Here is a 21,513-nt window from a genome sequence, read left to right as displayed (position 1 = left end):
TGAAGCTGCCTCCTCTCCTGGCCTCTGTCCACCTGCTCTCTTTGTGTTCATTCTCACCTCTGCTTCTCTGTAATTCTGTTTTTATGCGCTCAGTTTTACACTCTCAGTTCCCTGTTCTTATCTGTCGTCTTGCTATTTCATTTTCACATTTTCCTTTGATCATCTCTGTCAGCATCCAAGCCCCCCATTCGGGGCTCAATTTAAGGGGAGATACTGGCTTCCCAGTAAAAAAAAAAAAAAAAAAACATCCTTATTGGAAAACTGCCATTCTCCTTTTCTATCCCCTTTACAGTAATGTGATATATCCTGATAAAATGCCTTGAGAGCCATATCAATATTGACAGACAGTCACTTAAAATAAATAAGTTATTGTGCTCCTGCAGAGCATAAATCATAACATGACATATAAAATATAACATAGCATAACATGGGCTTTTGTACTGAAAAGTCTATATTTCTAAATGTATTTTTAACTCTATAAACATGTTATATTTCCACTGAAATGCTTATCAAGGTGAATGTGGTCCTAATTTCCACATTTTATAAATGTTTATGTATCGACATCAGCAAATACAGTAGTGTGCAAGACCTTAGACCGCTTTTAATTTTTTATACGTTCGAAGTTCATCTTTGAACTTGGTTATTTTTTCACACGTTCCCTCTCTCTCTCTATTTCTCACTCTCCTCTCTTTCTCTCTCCATCCCTCTCTCTCTCTATCTCTCTCCTCTCTCTTCTTATCACTCCCTCCCTCTCTCCATCTCTCTCTCACTCTCTCTCCTTCTCACTCTTTCATTCTCTTTTTCCTTATTTCTTTTCTATCTTTCTCTCTCTTTTTGTTCTCTTTCTCTTTTTTCATAGTCCTAGAAGTTGGTTGTATTTTCTGCTTCTCCTGATCCAAGTAATCCTAAACACGCTATCATGTTGAGGTCTGGACTCTGGGGTGGTCAGTTCAGTCTAAGAAAACCAGCAACTTCTTTGTTTGATTTGCAAATGTTCTTTTTTTTCGTCTGCTTTCTTTTCTCAGTGAGGGCTTCTTGACAGCTACACAGCGTCCTTTCAGATGATAGCATTGACCCCTGTCTTCTCACAGTGGAAGAATGGACAGAAACTCCTGTGGATTTTTTCAGATCTGAATCAAGAGTGGAGCTTGACTTTCTCCTCTCTCTCAAAGATGAAGTGCTGTGTATCTGGTGGTGACAGTTTTGGTGGTCTTCCAGGTCTTGCTGCTTTGCATTTAATTTCCTTTAACTTTCCCCTTTTTAATATAAGTGGATTATTGTGTGTCTAATCTCCTCAGAAATGTCTACTGAGAAATAACATTGGATATCGACATCGGACCACAATTCCTGTATTAGTCAATCCCTAATGTCTGTTATAGAGGCCTAAATTCAATCCATACTTTGCCTTGGATATACTGGAAATGCTTCATGTCATGTGATTTCTTTTTTGGAAAAGGTTTAATGACTGTGGAATTAAAACAACCTTATTCTGTATAGAAAAAAGGCTTTTTTCTATGCTTAAAAGTAAAAAAGGAAGTATCCTTTCATTCCATAACCAGCCCCTTCAGTCAGTCTCATCCCAGGCCGTTTAAGCCCACCGTCCCCTATGACTTTTTTTACAATACATCTTCTGCCTGTGTTTATTTCACTACTCTCTCTTTGTCTATGTTCTCTGTCTCTGGCTATCAGTGGGTGGGTGATGCATTACCCTTCCTCTGAGGATGTGTGTGTAAATCCAGCGCTCCAGCAGAACTCACCTTTTTATGCTCTTCCAGTGCATTGGGACAAAGGAGCTTATCTTGGGGACCCCCTGCTGAGCCCCTGCTCGTCTTGTATGGAGTTGGTGTTCGGGGTTTGGAGGGAAGAACAGTGTTTAGCGTGAGGCCGGCTGTGTGTAGGTGGACATGCCGAATGTGGACAGCATCTGAATCTGATAAACGGGTAGACAGAGACTGTTCTGGGTGTGTGCTTTGTGGTGTGTGGGTAGTCTGGGGGTCCGGGGGGACTGGGTTCTGATAGAGGTTGTGGATGCAGCTGTAGTCGTGGCCAGTAGTGCGTAGATAAATCTGTCAGAGAAAGCTCTGCTTTGACTTCTGGAAGAGATCTCCGCCTTCACACTCCCTCCCTCTCTCTCTCCTCTCTCTCTCATTCTCTTTTCTTTTCTTCATTCATGTTCTGTCTCTCCTCTCTTCCACTCTTTCCCTTTCCTATCTTTTTTCTTTCTCTTTCTCTTTCTCTTACTTTCTCCTCTTTCTCCATCAACTTATTCATTTCTTTGTTCTCGTTTCTATTTCTTTTCTGGGTTTATTTCTTTCTCTACTTTTCCCCTCTCTTGGTCCTCTCTCTTTTTCTTTTTCTTTTCTTTCTTCCTTTTTATTCTCATTCTCTTTTTCCTTTCTCTTCCCCTTTCTCTCTTCATAACTTTCTCTTTCTTTCTGCATTCTCTTTTCTATCTTTCCATTCTCACTATATTTTCTCTTTTCTTTTTTCTCTTCCTCCTTCTCCTTTTCTCCTCTCTGTTCTTTCTCTTTCTTTATCCGTTACATTGTCTCTCACCTTCCTGTCTCTTTCTTTCTTTCTTTCTTTCTTTCTTCCACTCTATCATTCTCATTCTGTTTCTGTTTATTGTCTCCTCTCTGTATTGTTCTCTTTCTCCATCCTTTTCTTTTTCTTTATCTATTTGCCCCGTCTTCTCTCTCCTCTCTGCTCTCTCTCTTTCTAGTTCTGTCTTTCTTGTTCTAACTCTTCTTTTTCTCCTTCTTCTTTTTCTTTTTCTGTCTTTCTCTCTTGCCTCTCTCTCCCCCCTCTTTTTGTTCTTTTTCTCCTCTCTCTGTCCTTTCTCTTTCTCTTTCTCTCTGTGTCATTCTCATTCTCTATTTCTCTCTCATTCTCCTCTTCTCTGCTTTTTCTCTCACCTTTCCTCTCTCTCTCTCTCTCTCTCTCTCTCTCTCTCTCTCTCTTCTATTCTCTGTGTCTTATCATTCAGCCTCTTTTATTTGTCTCCAGCAGTGATCACTGCCAGGAAAACCTGCTCGCTCTGTGGAATGCTCTGTTCAGAATAGCTCCCATTGCACACACGGTTTCACAGCGAGAAACTCTGGCTGCGCATTCTTTCTGTTTTTCTTTTTTTTTTTGTTATCCGAGCAAACACACAGACGGTGGGTGTAGAATGTCAGCCAGAGTCTGGAAGCCACAACATGAAATTGACTGATTGACAGGAGGGCCTCAGAGAGGAGCTGCTCCACTGTCTGTGCAACTCGTCTGTGAGGCCCTGCCTGACCTGGTCATGGTCCACAAAGGCTTACATTGGGCTCTATGGCTGATGCAGCAGCTGCTCTGATCATCTAGATCTGTCCACCACCTTTTCCTCACACTCACTCACACTTGCGTAGACTTCATCACAAACCTTGAAGTGCAGCTTTCATCTTGACTTGCTATTTCATGTGTTATTGACATCATTATAAGTGTGGCACAAAAGTTGTACAGCTTCCTTTCACTGTGTAATTACAAGAGAACTTAAATAACAGTTTTTAACTTGTTATTAACCCTTACCCTTGGTGGAAGAAAGGACAATATGAGTGGTTGATGATAGGTAAACTGCAAAAAATTATATATTGGCAAGTGAAAACATCTTAAATCTAAACAATAAGTCTAATATTTCTCATTTTGTGATTCTTGTGAGAATATTATAAGATTATTTGACTTGATTTCTAGATTTGCTTTTTCAAGAAATTCTGTCTTGAGAAATTGTCTGATTCTATTGGTAACTTTGCTTGTTTCAAGAAAAAATGCAGGTAATTTTCCTTTTTTCTTCCTGTTTTTATCTGCCAATACAACTTGACAATTTCACTAGACTTAAGTATAAAGTATAAAAGTCTAGTATGAAGGTCTAGTTATAAGCTGAATAATCTTATAATATTTTTACAACAATACAGAAATGAGAAGTAGTAGATATATTGACAGGATTTAAGAGGATTTCACAGTTTGTCATTATAATTCTTTATTTGTTTGAATGCAGCTTACTGTTAGTCGTCACCAATAAGGCCATAGACAAACACTGTCTAAAAGTTTATAGACACCTGTTTCTTCTGAAATCAAAAGGGTATTAATAGGGAGTTTGTCCCCCTTTGCTGCAGTAACAGCCTCTACTCTTCTGGGAAGGCTTTACACTAGATGTTGGAACATTGCTATGAGGATTTGATTGCATTCAGCCGCAAAAGTTGATGTCAGGTACTGATGCTGAATGAATAGTTATGAATTTCTTAAACTCATCCCAAAAGTGTGGGGTGGAGCTCCATCATTCCAGAGAATGCTGATCCACTGCTCCACAACTCAACGTTAGGGGGCTTTATACCCCTCTAGCCGACCTTAGGCTCATGTGGAGCTGTTCCAGAGCATCTTGTTGTATTGGCAGTGCCTTTTATGGAGATTGTACAAGCTGGGTCAACAATTACTTGGAAAATATCACATTACATTAACTTACATAATTATACTGGGTAGGGGTGGGGGAAAAACTCGATTCTTAGATGCATCGCGATGCGGACGTGAACGATCATGAATCGAATCATAAATGTCAAAAATCGATTTTCTAAATATGTAATTTATAACGTAATGTTGACGGAACGCAAAAGGCGGAACTGGAAGTGGGTAAGTGCAGCGCCCAGACAGTCTCTGGCGGCACATAACAAAAACAACAGGACGAGAGAGAAATCCGAGCGGCTCCCTCTGCATTAAAGCCAGGTTAGGTCAGGAGTCACAGCACAAATGATAAGAAGAGCCATTTTGTCCTTTCAACAAAGTCAGACCACCTTGGGAGCCACAACATTTAATGTCCAGTATGTCTCAGTATGTGTTAATGTGCTAGTTTAGGCTAAACAATATAAACGAGAGCGCAGATTTACTCTGCTTTAAGCTTCGCCTACAGCCGCTTTCCTCCCATCTCCGCCAGAAAACTTTTCTTCAAAACTAGAAGAGTTTCTTGTAAAATGTCTCAGCATTCGGCTGTTTTACGAGGCTGAAGTCACTTCTCATTCGCTTCTCGTTCTAATTTTCCCATTCCACCTTAAATTCTGCCTTAGGCGCCGAATGTAACTGCTGCACTTTAAGGTGGAACGGGAAATTTCGAAAGAGAAGCGAGTTCATTTTCGCAACTTTTTAGAGAAAGACAGTCTCTCATTGCAGATTTAACCAACCGGTATAGAGAAAAAAGATGCATTGATAATCGTTTTATAATCGAATCGTGAGGTGCCCAAAGATTCCCACCCCTAATACTGGGGGAAAATGTTAGGGAAACACCAGAACAGAACTGAACGCTTGTGCTCAAAGTAAGTTTGTAGTCAGGTTTTCCCAAACATGCTTAACTTCCTGAAATCCTCCAAGTTGACAACTACAAAGCAATTAAATGCAAGTGAGAAATCGGACAAGCATGTGAAGGCAGCATCTTCCCATGAGTGCTCATTCTGTTTTCCACCCTCGTCCCTACTGTGTTTTGCCCTTCTCATACTCACTCTCTGTCCCTCCCTCCCTCCCTATGCCTCTAATTACTAAACAATGAGTTAATTACCTGCGCCAGAGCTTATGAATTTATGCATACAGTCTGTAATTACCAAAGCCTTGTGGAGTGCTGAGCTGTAAGGTTCTCTCCTCTCAAAGGAGCTGTTCACGTCTTTATTGCAGGAGCAAGTGTCCCTGTGTCCATTAAAAGCCATGTTGAAGAACAGAGCTGGTTTTGTATGCACGATGTAATATGAGCATACTTATGTCTCTCCGTCCTGCTTAGAGCAGATGGATTTCCTTTCATACGCCATCTTTTCAAATGCGCTTCATCAAGAGCTTTTTTATCATTGGAAAGCAATCTCATTGTAGCTACACAACACTAAGAAAATACTTTCTGACAGCTGTTGGGAATCAATAAGAAATGTAACTATTTCTCCTTTGTGTTTATCTGTTATGTTCAGTAAAGGCAGAAAGCAGGGCGGAAGATATTTACGGAGCGCGTCCTGTGGATATCTGCACACTCAAGGAGATCTCGATCGATTGGCGTGTTTCCAGACGGCCTGTGAAAGAGCCACTTTGTGCTGCTCCACCAAACTCTATTCCCAGTCTCTAGAACTTACACTTACAAACCGAAGCCCAGTCCAGTCTAAGGCTGAACAATGTTGGGGTACAATTCACGTTGTGATATTTTAGGTTTGCGATATGCAAAATATGCAAAGTGTTGTCCAGATAAAATATACCCAAATACAGCTAATTATCACTCTAGCACAGAAAATGTGTTTTTACAGGGGGAATAAAGGCAGCAGTTGTAGCAACATAGGGCTGAAAGATTAACTGTTGTTATATTGAAACTGCTGTTCCAAAGAGTAATGACTGCAGTTTAGTTGTAGCCTACATTATCAACAAGGTTGAAGTTGGGAAATTGTGGGGAACCTGTGAATCGCCTCTAGGGTTACACCAATAAGAACCCAAGTGCTGTTTACATGACAACACTACATGGCAGTCTGGCACAGTATGTTCAGTGTTCAAGCCTCAAGCCAGAAAAAGTGGATGTTCTGGTCTTCTTGGCAAAAAAACTTGAACTGCAATTAAAAAAAAACAATGATAATTTAAATCTCAGGCACAGTATTGGTCAGAAAAATTGCAGTTAAATATTTTGCCCTTATCACTTGGCCCTGTAGTGATATATAGTAAGATTTTATTTAGGGCTGTACAATATGGACAAACAATGACAATTGGACAAATATAGATATGGACAAAAATAACACTCCTGCAGTTAAATTGCTGTGTATTGCAAATGCCATATATTAGCCGTATATTGATATTTTAAAAGCAGCATCAGCAGCGTACCCCGGTGGTCAGTTACATTTAAGAGTTACAGTTTCCCAACTTTTGCCGTCAACTGCGGAGGAGGAATAAACTGGGGAGAAATGGATGCCGAATGTCTCATTGTCGAAGGCTCACCCAGTAATATACAACAAAAAAATAAAAGAGTACAGAGCATCCTCCTGCTCTCTGTCCACCTTAAATACAAGCTACACTCGTAAACTCTCCTCTGATCATAATCCATTTTCCTCAATAGTACGGTCACCATGACTGCATGCTGCAAGTATTGGCCTTAATTTTGTCAAAAATTCACCATTCACCCAAAGAACATCCTTAATTGGTCAGGACATCCCTAAAACACAATAAATCATTCAGTGATTGACTAGAGGCTCATTTGCATGTTGCACAGTTCTGCAATATCGGTATTGCAAAGACTAATATTGCTATAGAGATTAAAGAAGTGATATACTTTACTGCCCTACTCCACCCTAATAACTGTAGAAAGTAGCAGAAGGTCAGGAGAGGTAGACCACTGGAGCAGTTGGACATTACAGGCGGTGTTTCCATTAGCGATGTGCCACCGGGCACTGACTGATGATCTTTAATATCTTCTGCTTTATCAGGAGGAGCCCATCCCTCCTCTGCAGCTGTAGCGCCATAGTGGGGTGATGGGATGGTATCTCAGAAAGAAAAACTCCACAATGTGCCCTCAGGAAAATTAGCTTGTGTACATTTTTTTTTTCTTCGATTTTTTTCTTCCTGGGAAATGAATACAAAACCAGCTGCATTATACCGTAATCACACAGCTCTGCATCTGCAGCCACCACACTGATGAGATGCTGGGATATTAGACGATTGGCACATGCCCTATGATGGTATTGTCAAGCAGCTAATGGAAAAAAATAGGATGTCTCTTACATTTGACTGCCTCAGGTGGATGTCTGAATTAAAGTGGTGGTTTGTAAGCATCAGTCGTACGGAAAGCTGGAGAGTCAAACAAGCAAATGTCAGATCAGTGAAGAGGAATATGAGAGGTAAGCGCAAACTGGAGTCCACTCAAAGTCCTCTCAGAAGTACTCAGAGTAGATATGGAGATCTGTGGAGCAGGTGAGGAGAACAGGTGCTGGTTAGTGGGCTGGTGACTGAACACTGAGGATGTTGGAGGTATGATGGTAGTGCTGATAAAAAGTAATGCAAAAATAGTAAATAAGTAATGCTGGGGGAACTAAGAACTACAATATGTGTGTGGTCCACTCTGAAGTGCTGGTCTGAGCTCAAAGCAGAGTGAACATTCTACATTTGTATTCACAAAGCAACAGCCTGGAAGGCAGTAGTCAATATTTGGGTCCATATGCATGTCTGAGAGACTCCTTTGCTGTTAATAATTGATGCAAGAAGGCAAAAGCTGACCACCAATTCTACATCTCAATGGTAAAATTAGTGGTCTTTCTTGTTTTTATAACCTTTGTTTCCTTTATTTTGAGCTGATGTCCAGTCTATTCACCGGATCACCATCATGGAAAAACAATTTTGTCTCAAGATTATTTTGTCTTTTAGGTCTTTGTTTGACTTAAAAGAGTTTGATATCAAAAGAATAGTGTATAAACATTCAGAATGCACCTTTTCCTCCCCAGTCCATACAGTATGGAAACCGAGCTGTAAATACAGCCATTTATGAATGTATTGGTTTTTGAGATGTCATGAAAAACCAACACATTTGCATATCTCCACATACACAGCCTACATCTGGAAGACCTCGCCCAGTCGTGGTGAAGTTATAGAGTGTTTCAGCCTGCACTGTTTTAGGTACAATAAGGTACAATACAGCACAGCCAATCAGAACAGAGCTTACCTATATTCACATATGTCAACCTTAAAGGACTGCTAACTAAAGCATTCTGTCTAATTCTAAGGGATAAAAAGAAGTTGCAAAAATGTCATGTAAGAATGAATTATGACTGTTTTGGCACATAAACTTGCACAAGCGTCATACAGGTACATCAGGGAACAAAAAAAATGCAAGATAAATGTGGGATATGTGCTCTTATAAGACCCTTCAAGTCTTCCTGATTTGCTGCTATGAGTGCCGTTTCACCCACATATAAAGAGTGAATACTCTGGCTGCCTTTGTGTTCGTTGAACCTGTAACTGTGACTTTACAGGATAACAACATGTTTCAGTCTTTTAATTTATGCTTAGAGGTTCTGTGAAATCAAAATATTAAGACTGCCAGGTAAACATATTTTTTAAAAAATTCAGTGCGCTCTAGCTCACCCACTTCAACTCTGAAGAGGCTGGTAGATGAGCTGATGAGTTGAGTCAGGTGTGTTGGTAGCAGGGAGAACACTAAAATGTGTATTCTCTGTTCACATTGTTCTTGTGTTATTGTTTGCTATCCGGTGTCGACCAGAGGAGGATGGGTTCCCCTTTTGAGTCTTGGTTCCTCTCAGGGTTTCTCCGTCTTGCTCTTAGGGAGTTTTCCTTGCCACTGTCACCCCTGGCTTGCTAATAGGGGCTCGGATGTGGATTTTTCTGTAAAGCTGCTTTGTGACAACGCCTGTTGTAAAAAGCACTATATGAATAAACCTTGACTTGGCTTGACATGCAGGGCGTGTGGGGCTCACGGGAGGGTGCTAAATTCACAAAGCAGGATTTTTCAGTTAGCTGGATAACAAGCCAAAATTGAGGGTCATTATTGGACAGGGTTTACTTCAAGTTTATATTGTCTGGCCAAGCTTTGTGAAATAACAGCTTGGACCAGTGCTGAGACATACTGAGAATGAATAAGCGTTTGGAAATTTTGACTATGGTGACAAATGTTAATAGAATATGAGCAACAATTCTCTGAAACCTTCAGAACTTGATGGTGAATTTTGATAATGTGGTCAGCTACCATGCAGCAGCTCAGGGAATTCAGTTCTGTTGTGATTCCTATAATTGTGCTCAGAGCTTTCTGGAATTGTTCTTTTTATTTCAAGGTCTGTAAAAGAAGGCCTTACGTTCATTTGTAAAAAGAAAAAAAAAATGTTTGATATAGTGCTTCTATTTTTGCCCTGCTCTCTCTGAGCCGCAGGCCCGACGTGTCACGCTGGCTGTGTGTTCAAACGAGCTCAGGGGTCTGTTCTTTATATGGTCATTCTCTACTTGTAGTGATGATCATTTCTGACTTATGACCTCGTATGTTTATATTCAGCCACTTTAAAGGGATGGTTCAGCTGAAGGGAAATGTACACAATGTTCCTTTTATTCCCTATGTAGCTATCAAGTAGACATATTATTAGCATCCTGCAAACTGCATGCTTAAATCATCTGAGGCAAGTGTATGATTTAGGCATGGAGTATGCATGATGAATATTGGTGGCTATAAGCTTCCATTACTTGTTGGCTACATTAGCCTTGTAGCTCTAGTGCAAAACTTAAGACGCACTAAACATGCCTTGCCTAATCCGACTACCTGTGTAATAATAGGAAAATTGTCTAAGATTTCATTTTTGGCCAAGCTGGCCTTTAGCCAGTATTTCTCTGATGCCCAGTAACACAGCCTCTTAGATATCAGTTAAGTCCTTTCAGAACTCTACACCTTCATACACCGCAATGAACAACAGATTAACATGCACTCTCACTCCCTTTCCATTCATCTACCGCTCGTCTGATTTTTCATTTCTTTCTAATCTATCTGCGCTGTAGAAGCAGCAGGCAGGTTAAGAGAGTGCTGGTAGGCTGATGGGAATGTAATAATTGTGGCTCTCATTGTGGTGCTGATTTATATTACCCTATGAGTCCATAAGGGCTCTTCCATCATCAGGTTTACTAATACAGTGTAGCTACTTACAGAGGCGAAGGCCTGTAGCCTCTGTAGACAAGGCTTCCGATTGGAAAAAAAAAATTGTTTTTGACTGAATTTAAAAGAATTAGTTCAAATTAATACTTTACATGAAACAATGCAAAGTAAATAGGTTAGAGGTTAAGTTAGTGCCAAATCTTGGTCCTGGAAATCTCCCATCCTGCAGGTTTTAGGTTCACCCATAATCTAGCACACCTGATCTAGATAATGCACGCTTTCAGAAGCATCTGAATATCAGAGCCAGGTGCGTTGGATCTGAACTCTCCAGGGTGGCAGTTGTCTAGGATCAGGATTGGGTGCCCCTGGTTAGATGAACAAAAGCTAAATTTTACACATTTGTTCACCCTCACACTTGTTTACAAACAGATTGGGTGCATTTTCATCAGTTGGTTTGAGACAAACACATGTAAATATAAGAAATCAGAAAGTGTGCTCATCGAGACGTCATGGGTCTTAGAAAAACAAGTTCCGACTTTTGGCTTGTGCTATAGCACCTTTAGAGGGCAGCGTTGAGCAATGTTTGCTTACTCGATATTTGTTAATAACACCTTTAGAGGGCAGTGATAAGTGATATTTGTTTATTTGAGCTTGGGTTATGTCTTTTATTGGTTGGGAGCTACCAAATATTGACAGCTAGGAAGCAAGATAGCAAACCTATATGTATATATATATATATATATATATATGTATATATATATATATATATATATATATATATATATATATATGTGTATATATATATATATATATGTATATATGTATATATATATATATATATATATTAGTAAATTCTTAATAGCAATTATTTATAAAGCAATTAATCATTAGCTTAAATTTCACATCTGTCATAGGCCTAATGTTACCAAAAGCTTTACGGGTATTCTCTCTTCAAACCTCTGATGGACAGTGTGTATAAAGCATGTAGTGATACCTGCAGTTCATGAGAGAGTTAAGTGTTTGCGGTGGGACATTTTGGTACCTGGACTCCATCAAGCTAATGTTTAGAATATGTAAGCGCTAATTATTCCTGTATGTTCAGCTGGGCTGTTTTGACTGGGACTCTGACATTGGCCAGGGAGTGGTTATGTAAGATCCAGCAGGAAATAGCTGAGGGGAGTTCAGAGCAAGTCTCTTGCGAACAGGAGTTGTGGAAATTAGGGCTATCACAAAAAATGCAAATCATCAATGTATGTCGAGAATTTGCATGATGTTAAAACATTTCAAATTCTTCTACTGGTACAGAAAGAAGTCTGTATATGAAACACCTGTTTATATACATTTTTATCTTGTACGCTGTCTGGCTGAAATTTAGACTGTACAGGCACAACGTGGTCCTTATGGTCCAATTGTGTACCTTAAATGAGTTTAAAAGTACACTACATTCACTTTCCCTGGAAAAAGGGACATGTTTAACATTTTTATGTAGAAATATTAAATAAGAAGCCTGAGATCAAGACAAGGTGCACAGAATCAATGCAGTTTAACCCCTTAAAATCCCAGGGTTATTACATACTAAGGCTTATTATTCAGCAATTACAGGGACTTCAATGCACACTGGCTGTGCTACTCTTAGGTTATAGAAGTGTATAATATACCTTTGGGGCTGCCAGAGTTTGGCCCTTGGCCATGTAAGGGGTTAAAAATATTGCTGCAACAGAATATGATATATTTGTAGTTCCAAACTAAAGGTACTGAAGATGTATCATTGAGAGGGTCACCCCAGTGACAGCTTTCCTACTAGTTTTCATAGCTCGGTTGCATAGCATTTTAAATTAGAGATTACTGACGTTCTTCAAATCTTGTCCAACCTGGAAACAGTTGCTACAAAAGGACGTATTTTTGAGTGGAGCACGGACTGGTCAGCTATTTGCAATGTGCTGATTAGTCACTTAAGTCGTATAGGTAATGTGACTACATCACTGTTATAATCAGTAGTGACAGGTGAAGGCACTAGTCGTTCCTCAGTAAGAACTGAGTGCTGTCCTTACCAGAGGAACTCACTGGCCTGGTCTCAGAGTCTGAGTGGTAGAGACATGCCACAAAGACGCCGTATGGTGTGTAGCGGGGAGGCGGTGTGATGCTGGGCTGTGTGGGAGTGTGTGAACGGCTTTCTCACTGTGGACAGCCTCCAGAACACGCTGCCAGATGCTTGAGGCCTCCCTGACTGATGGAGCTGCTGATTGACGGATACTGCTGGCTTTGATGCCTTCAGTGGAGGAGTTCCTTTCTCTCTCTGTCACTCTTACTTTAACACTCTCTCTGTCTCTCTCTCTCTCTCTGTCTCTCTCTCTCTCTCTCTCTCACCCTCCCGTCTCCCTCTAGTACAGTTTGTTTTTGCTGGTTCCTCTGCTGTGCTATCTGTCCATCTATCTGTCTGTCTTGTGATGTAGAGTGAAAGTTGATGTGCGTGAGTGACAAACGTTGGCGTGGTTGGAATGTGAACCTGAGCGGTGTGTGTGTGTGTGTGTGTGTGTGTGTGTGTGTGTGTGTGTGTCTGTGTGTGTGTGTGTGTGTGTGTGTGTGTGTGTGTGTGTGTGTTTGTCTGTGTGTGTGTTTGTCTGTGTGTGTGTGTGTGTGTGTGTGTCACACTCTCAAAACTCTACACACTCAGTGCTGTTCAAACCACACATGTACCAACACATGCCCAGTCAGTAGAGCTCTCTCTCTCTCTCTCTCTGTCTTTCTCTCCCCCTCTCTCTCCCTTTCTCAGGCTCTCTGTCTTCTGTTATCTCTCTCTCTTATTTCTCTTGCTCTTTCTTTATCTCTCTCATCTTTTCTTCTTTGTTTCTTATACCCTCTTTCTTCTTCTCTCTTTCACTCACTCTCTGTCTCTCTTTCCACTTTCCCTCTCTTGGTCTCTCTCTCTTATTCTCATCTCTCTCTCTCTCTCTCTCTCTCTCTTTGTTTCACTGGCTCACTCTCTTTATTCTTTTCTCTCTTTCTCTTTCTAGCTTTTTCTCTGTGTTTCTTTCCCTCCCTTTTTCTTTCTCACACATTCTTCTTTTATTTACTATTCCTGTATCTCTCTGTCTCTCTCTCTTCTCCTCTCTGTCTTCCTTCTCATCTTCTGCTTTCTCTCTCTCTCTCTCTTTGTTCTCTCTTTTTTCTGTCTGTTTTTCTATCTCTGTTTACTTTCCCTCTGTCATCTTTTCTCTCTCTCTCTCTCTCTCTCTCTCTCTCTCTCTCTCTCTCTCTGTCTTTATGTCACATACGCACATACAAACCCGCAGCAGCAGACGTGAGATGGAATACAGAGATGAGTATTGTATCTCTCTCTGATCGAGTGATTCATCCTCACTCACACGGAGAGAGAGAGAGAGAGAGAGAGAGAGAGAGATTGTTGGTATTTTTAGAGCGTGTTGGCAGTGAGCGCTGTGTGTGTGTGTGTGTGTGTGTGTGTTAGTGAGTACTACAGACAAAACCAGAGTGTGATCAGAGAAATAAGGTGACATCACGGCATGCAGAGAGTGACTCAGAGTGTGTACGCCACTGATCCTCCAGCTACAAACCCTACACACACACACACACCACTGTCCAAACACTCCACACTCACCCTCCTCTTTAACTTCCTTACAGAACATACTGTACATATTCTATGCTGTTGTTATGCAAGCATTCACCGTCTGTCTGCATTCTAGGCAGAGCAACAGCGCCAGCGTGGTGTCAATGCAGGCATATCAGGCTGGTGAGAGAAACACATTTCAATTAGTCTGGCTGTAGTTTCAGTCTTAGCTAAATCCTTGTGACTCATATGGCAGAGCAAGAGGGCTTTGTATAGCGAGCCATTGTGGTGTAAATGAGCACTGAATCTGAATGATTAAAATGCCTTTGCACTGCTCTGGCCGTCCCCTGGCTCTGTTCTCCTCAGTGCCACCCTCAGCTCCGTGGGCAGTGCTCAGGGGGAGTGGGGGGGCATAGGGATGCGGGGAGGCTAATCGCAGAGGCTGAGAGGTGCTTTGTAGCCATTTAGAGTGACATCCTGAATACAGCAGCCTGATGAGCTGAGAGACTGTTACTCTCGTACTAATGCTTTCAGCATGATTTAACTCATTCAAGTAGCATGGATTTACTGTTAGGGCATGCAAGAAGTGTGCATGTATGCGTGTGTTTGTGTGTGTGTAAGTGTGTGTGTGTGTGTGTGTGTGTGTGTTTGTATGTGTGTGTATGTTTGTTTGTTTTCATACCTTTTCAGGACACGATGTCCTGACTGTGTAGGAAAGCCAAAGAAAAGCAATAATAACTGTCGGGATCAGGTGGTCATTTTTATGAAAGCTAAATGTTTTATATTTAAAAGTGAAAGTACAAAATCATTTCTGTTTGGTTAAGATTAGGGTTAGGTTCAGGGCCAGACTGGCACTTACATATATGTAATCGTTTTTTTCTTTATTTAACTCTAAAAGCAATAGAATTGAAAGCAATAGAGCATGTGAGGGAGTGCGTGAATAATAACATCACGGCTGTGATAACACGTGACCTCAAATGTTCTATTGCTTTTATACAATAATTCAGCAAAATATCTCTCTCAAATGTGCTTTAATATTAGCAAAAAAAAAAGTAAAAACCTTTGTATTACTCATATAGTTATAAACCTGTCACAATATCAGGTTCAGCTTAGCCTTGATCAGTGCTTCAGTGTTTACCACATTATTCTGAATGTCATTTCGTTCCAGCCAGTCTGTAAAACAATTCACAGCCTGTCTTGTTTGTGGAATTATATTCTATTGGCTTCTGACTATTTCCAATTTGTTTAGTTCTTCTTTTCTGTCACTGAACAGGCAATGACAAACTTGCTAAGAGGCAACAATAGGTTCAGAGTTTGATGTAGGCCTTTTCCCACACCTTTTCTTCAGAATCTGACCAAACAAGGTGTGGGTCAATAATTATCTTCAGCTTAAGGTGAGTTGTATATATATGACCTATTTATGTATATATCTTAACTGTTTATTTATATATACATATAATATGCATGAGTCCACGTCCTAACAGCTTATAAAAACAGACATCTGTGTGCAGGTTACGTTTTAATGAGGTTTAGTTTGCAGGGTTGAGTTTGCATGTGCATGTATATGCAGAGTGGCCTAAAACCACACTCGCGTATAGTCTTACCTGACTTCTGTTAAACAATAGCTCAAAGAGAAGTAAAAGAAACCTCAAAAAGTCTTCAGTTACTGAGAACTGCAGTAGTGCATCCACCGTCCGTCAGCATGTGAGCTGAAGTTTGTTATGTGCTTTGCTTCTCTTTTGGGGATTCTTTTAGTCTAAAATAAAAGAGAAAATGAGGGGTGTGAGCAACAGCAAAGCAGTGTAGGTTCGGCTACAAACCTAACACAGTTGTAGTTAAGTACATGGCTCTGTGTAAATGTAAACAGTTATTTCAAACCGCTGTTTATGTACCCAGAAGCATTGGTCCATGCTGTATATGCAGGGTGTTTTGTGTTGTTTGACATACATTGAATACATTGAATTATGGTCATATCCTATTTTGGTATCATAATATGTCCCTAATACTAGGTATAGAAAAACCTAGAGGGTCATTTTGCAAGTTTTAAATTTTTAAAGATTGTGTACAAATACAAAAAAAAAAAAACTCCTATGTCTACTGTTCCCTAACGTTTACTAAATTTGTGTGTATTGTAGTCTGATGTTGTTATGAAATCAGTATTAGAAAGCACAGGATGTTGTGAGTGTTCTGATAAATCAAGATGTTCCTGTAGTAAATTATTTTAGTCAGAATAATGCAGACCACACTCTAACCTTGTCCATTATTAACACATTGTGAGGTCTGTGGTAGTCTCCATTTCTCTCTTCTAAAAACATCCCTTCCCCTCATCTTCTCCATAAGGCCTCACTCTCCTGCTGTACATCACAGCCCTCGTCGGCCCATCTCTCCCTGCCTCACTCCACCCGGCCCCTCGCCCTGCCTCAGCTTTATTGCCACAGCTGTGTGGATCTTGCCATTCAGAGCACACGTTTCATCACCTGCTACAGCAGATCAGAGCCTGACACTCCTGACCCAGGAGAAACAGAGGAGGTGTGGTAGAGTATGGATTTCTTCTCTTTCTCTGGGTGGTTTCCACTGTGACAGGCTTGGCGAGCAAGCAGGGCAGGCTGCTGTCACTGATAAGGCAGGTGACAAATGGACCAGTTACAACCCTACATTGGTTTTTGCGTTTAAAAATGGCCCTGTCTAAGCTTTCAGCTTTCTATTGTGAAAGACCCCCTGAATGGAAGCCCTGCTGGAGTAAAAGTGCAGGAATGACTAGTTTTATGCTCAAATTTATACCTCAAGCTGGTAGTAACCCCAGACCTCATTTCGCTTCCCTCTAGTGTTTATTTTTTCAGCTTAGTAACAAGCAAACTATTAAAATATAAAAAATATATATATATATATTATATATATATATATATATATATATACACACATATAAAAAATGTAATAATAATATGCAATACTAATTAATAATTACTGCTACTACTATGCCACCACCACCACTACTACTAACAACAATATATTATTGTTATTATTATTACTATTATAAATAAAATAAATAAAAATATACATGTATTTTATATTCTGTTATATATTTTATAGAGTTTGAAACAGTTAATAGTAATATCAATAATTGTCATTTTTTGCTGTTTTGTTGCTGTTGATGCAATTACTCAAATAATAAAAATAATATTTTTTTTATAAAATATTAAATTATTTTCATTTATTTTACTATTGTGTTTTGCCAGTTTCCCTTATCATTACATTGTTGTGTCGATTTGTGTTACGTATACGTGCTGTGTTACTAACCACCTGAGCTATGTGTGAACGGTTGGTAAAACATGCATGTAAGGGTTAACACTCTGATGTCCTGATATAAACCCCGTTGATGTCCGAGGTGTTGCTGATAACCGTCATCACACAGAATGTATCTGAGCTCGAGGCTGGATCTATTTTAAGAGTCGACTTGAGCTTCACTTCTGGGCATTGCCACTCATACAGAGAGTGATGTGAAAGTGGTGTTGTTATTGTATGCTCACTTTGTCTCCATGGCCGCGAGGCACTGCGTGTGGAGAGCGCTGGGTGTTGTGGCCCCAGTGATGGCAGAGAAAAAGGGCTGAGAGGGCAAGCAGAGTGAACACTTCTCTAATAAAAATAAGATGCATGGAAAGAATAGCCACTGAATGGCCAAGAGAGCAACTGTCTGCAAGTGCCTCTCTCTCTCTCTCTCTCTCTCTCTCTCTTTCTCTCTCTCGCTCTTGCTCTCTCTATTTTTCTAATTTTTAATAGAAATTGTGCCATAAAATTTGCAGAAAATTATTATGTCTATTTATGATTTTTTACTGCCAGATTGGACATTAGACTAAACTTTCATGCTTGAAAGTTTGAATTCTTCCGCAATGTTCAGCAGCTTGCTCCAAAACGTGTCGTTGTAATGGTAATCAGCTAGATGGTACTAGATATGGCAGTGATGTTTATGATTATATTTATGACATATATCTGTAAACACCACTGCCTCACAGTGGTACAGAGGGCTGACATGACACTGCTGTGTTTTTCGGAGCTGTGTTCTATTATCTGCATGGACTAAAGGTTTTCTTTGTGTGTCTGGCACATTAAAAAAGACTACAGAGGCTCATAGCCAGACTGACAGTCATTGGCATTCAGAGAGTCTGAGCTGCAAGGTCAGCGGCTGGAGGGTCTAGCGCGGCTCAGAGAGAGAAAGAGAGAGAGAGAGACAGAGGAGGAGAGATGTGAAGTGATGGATGGAGCTCTGCAGCTTCAGCTCAGTTCTGATCCTCTGCATGTGTTAGGCATTATCCAGAGGCCATTTACAAACACATGCTTTAACATGTGTGTGTTTAACAAGGTCTACAGCTGGACGACCAAGAAGCTCAGGAAGCCTAGGACTAATGAGACGTTTCACGGCGTGCGTACATGTATGTGCATGTATTAAGGGAGACCAATATGGCAAAAATATAACATAATGATACCTGAAGACATTTTCACAATAAATAACATGTATCACAAATTGCCTCTTGTTCACATTCACATATTATTGTGAAAGCTAACAACTATGAAAAATAATAGCAGCTTAAATAATTGCAGTCATGCGATTATGCACTAATTGTGACAGGCATAAGTACAATATTTTTAATTCAACTTTTGCATGATAAACTCTTAGAGAAGGAACAGGAGAAATCAATAATCTATGCAGTTTCTGCCGTTACTGTTCACTGGTTGTTGTTGTTGTTGTTGTTGTTTACAGAGTCTCTATAAATGGTCTAATTATGTGTTTTGTAGTGTTGTTACCCACAGAATATTTGGAAAAGCCCACTGTAACGTAAATTATTACAATAACCATAAAATGTGGTCCATTCATTTTCCCGTTCTGTTGTGTACAGAAGTGTTTTATTTTGAAAAGTCATTGTGCCTTTAGTGCTTAGCAACCTCTTTAATTTTAATTAAAATGAAATATATTTTAAGACTAAGGCTTTCATGTATAATAAGCGGAGATGGAGGTGGATGATACGGCAAGATAATGATATTTCTAATCACAATACTGCACATATTTTCTTGATACACAATATGTGTCACAATTATTTTTTTCTGAGGTTTGATAAGTTGGGAAGTACAAAAATGAATACAGTGAATTTTATTCAGCATTTCACATACAGCACTGAAATGAATCCAATTGAACAGACCTAATCATGCTCACTTTATAAGGGAACAGGCAGCTGAAATGGATCAGTGTTCAGTACTGATGAAGTACTGCTCAGAGAAGCATATTGTGAAATAAATGATCACGATAACTATACAATATATTCATATTACCCACCCCTAGTCATAGTACTGTCAAAATCATTTACATTAATATGCAAAAAAAGACCTGTGGTCACTTTTTTTGGTTTTATAGGTGAAAGTTCAGACATTCTCTACTGGGAACAAATTAAATATGACATTTATTTGCAAATTGTCATTTACAATTTCTGTTTCTTGCTGAATTTAACATATTCAAAAAGGTAAAACATAAAATATAAAATATGCCATAACATTTGCCCAGGCTACTTACAGTACTTAAATGAGCAGAAGTGTGTTCTTCGTAGAGGATATGCACTCATTTTACTTAGAAAATCAACAAAACACTGAAAGACCTTTGTGCATTGAAGTGCATATGTATTTTTTTGTAATTGTCAGTAATAAAAGATGAACGTGAATGTGCAATATGTCTAAAGGAGTAATGTTAACAGTACTGTTGTAGTAGAAGGAAAAAGATGCATAGGTGGTGCGAGTTTCATGCTTTGAATGTTTGAGCTCCTCCTCAGTGTTCAGCAGCTTGCACTGAAACGTGTTGCGTCTGCCAGGTGCGGAGCCTGTAGTAATCAGACTCTGAGCACTCGCCTACAGCCACACATTCAGCGCTGTGTGTGTATATCCGCTGTGTGTGTGTGTGTGTGTCTGTGTGTGTGCGTGCATGTCGTGGGAATCTCTCCTCCAGAGCAAGTGTGAGATCCGTGAGCTCTGAGAGGTGCTACTTTATATCTAAAAATATGAGGTGAATTCACAGCTTCGATGGAGGTTATTGCTGTTGATCACATGTATGAAGTTCCTTGTGAGCCAGAAGGTGTGCAGGAAAACAAAGACTGTTGCCAGAGCGGCGGGTGCTGGGTGTGCCACTGAGCTGCAGGCTTCAGAACCTGCGTGTTTGTTGGTGGTGGCATATTTGTTTGAGGTGTGTGCTGTGGGTTTTTTTTTGACAGTATGTTAGAGTAATAATAGTAACGTGATGCATGTTGCAGCACTGAGGGCAGTGAGAACGGTGTTCTGGTATGATTACACAGCTAAATTAAAGTAAAGTCTGATTGAAGTCAAAAGCAAATTTGCACAAAAAACAAATATTTCCCTTACTACAGATGTACACAGACATGGTTTATGTACATGTGTTGTTTCTAGCACTGTATACTATTAACTATAAAAATTGATAGAAATACATCATACAGCAAAAGAAAAGTAGTAACACCTCTTCTAATTAGTAAGCTTAGCTACTTTAAGCTGCACCCATTACTAATACAAGTGTTCCGTTGCATACACACAGCTTGTAAAAACTCCATAGAAAAGCACTGACCAATTGAATGGGAGCCTTTAGAGCAGCCACACATGAGCCTAAGGGCTCCATGTCCAATGCCAAGCATCAGCTAAAGGGGTACAGCATTGGCTGTGGAACAGTGAAACTGCATTCTCTGGAATGATGGAGCTCCATCTGATTCCTTTGGGATGAGATGGAGTGGCATGTGTGATCCAGAACTAATGGTCCAACATCAGTACCTGACCTCACTAATGCTATTATGGCTGAATGCAATCAAATCCTCACAGCAGTGTTCCAATATCTAGTGTAAAGCCTTCCCAGAAGAGAAGAGGCTGTTACTGGGACAAAACAATAAGAGCAAACTTGCTATTAATGTCCTTGATTTTAGAAGAAACGTTAATGAACAGGTGTCTACAAACTTGTAGACCAATAGTATAAACTCTGCAGGGTGGTGGATCTTCAAGACCAGAATTGAGAACCTTCAAACACAAACTGGAGGCCTTTCTATCAACTCTTTATGAAATTTTAGTAGCTATCCTTTTTGCCATTGTAAGCTCCATAGTTGAAATGGTGAGCTCAAAAGTGACAAAACAAAGCTTAGTGAATGGTCAGTTGGCTGATTTGTTAGTCTAGTTGCACTCATAGAGAAACTAGAAGGCTAGCTTTATCTGCAATTGCCAGATAAATGTCAGATGGATGTATCGTTGCATTGCTTGAACAAGTCTTGGCTGCATACCTTTTCCGGTGTGCCTTTTTGCGTTGTATTTGCAT

The 21,513-nt window shown here is 40.0% G+C and overlaps 1 protein-coding gene across 3 annotated transcripts in view; it reads left to right on the top strand.

Moving 5' to 3' along the window:
* Nucleotides 1–21,513, top strand: part of atxn1a (ataxin 1a) — a 133,920-nt gene that overhangs the window by 37,943 nt on the left and 74,464 nt on the right. Inside the window, exon 3 of one of the 3 annotated variants that reach the window (XR_005007054.1) lies at nucleotides 16,509–17,033. The exons of the other annotated variants lie outside the window; for them this stretch is intronic. The gene's annotated coding sequence lies outside the window, so the exon portion shown is untranslated. Of the gene's footprint in view, nucleotides 1–16,508; nucleotides 17,034–21,513 lie in introns of those variants that run through there. 3 annotated transcript variants of the gene reach the window in all.

This window comes from Colossoma macropomum, unplaced genomic scaffold (assembly GCF_904425465.1).
Source record: "Colossoma macropomum unplaced genomic scaffold, Colossoma_macropomum, whole genome shotgun sequence".
NCBI lineage: Eukaryota > Metazoa > Chordata > Actinopteri > Characiformes > Serrasalmidae > Colossoma > Colossoma macropomum.
Note: the sequence above shows the minus strand (reverse complement) of the source record. Positions and strands in the feature narration are given on the sequence as shown.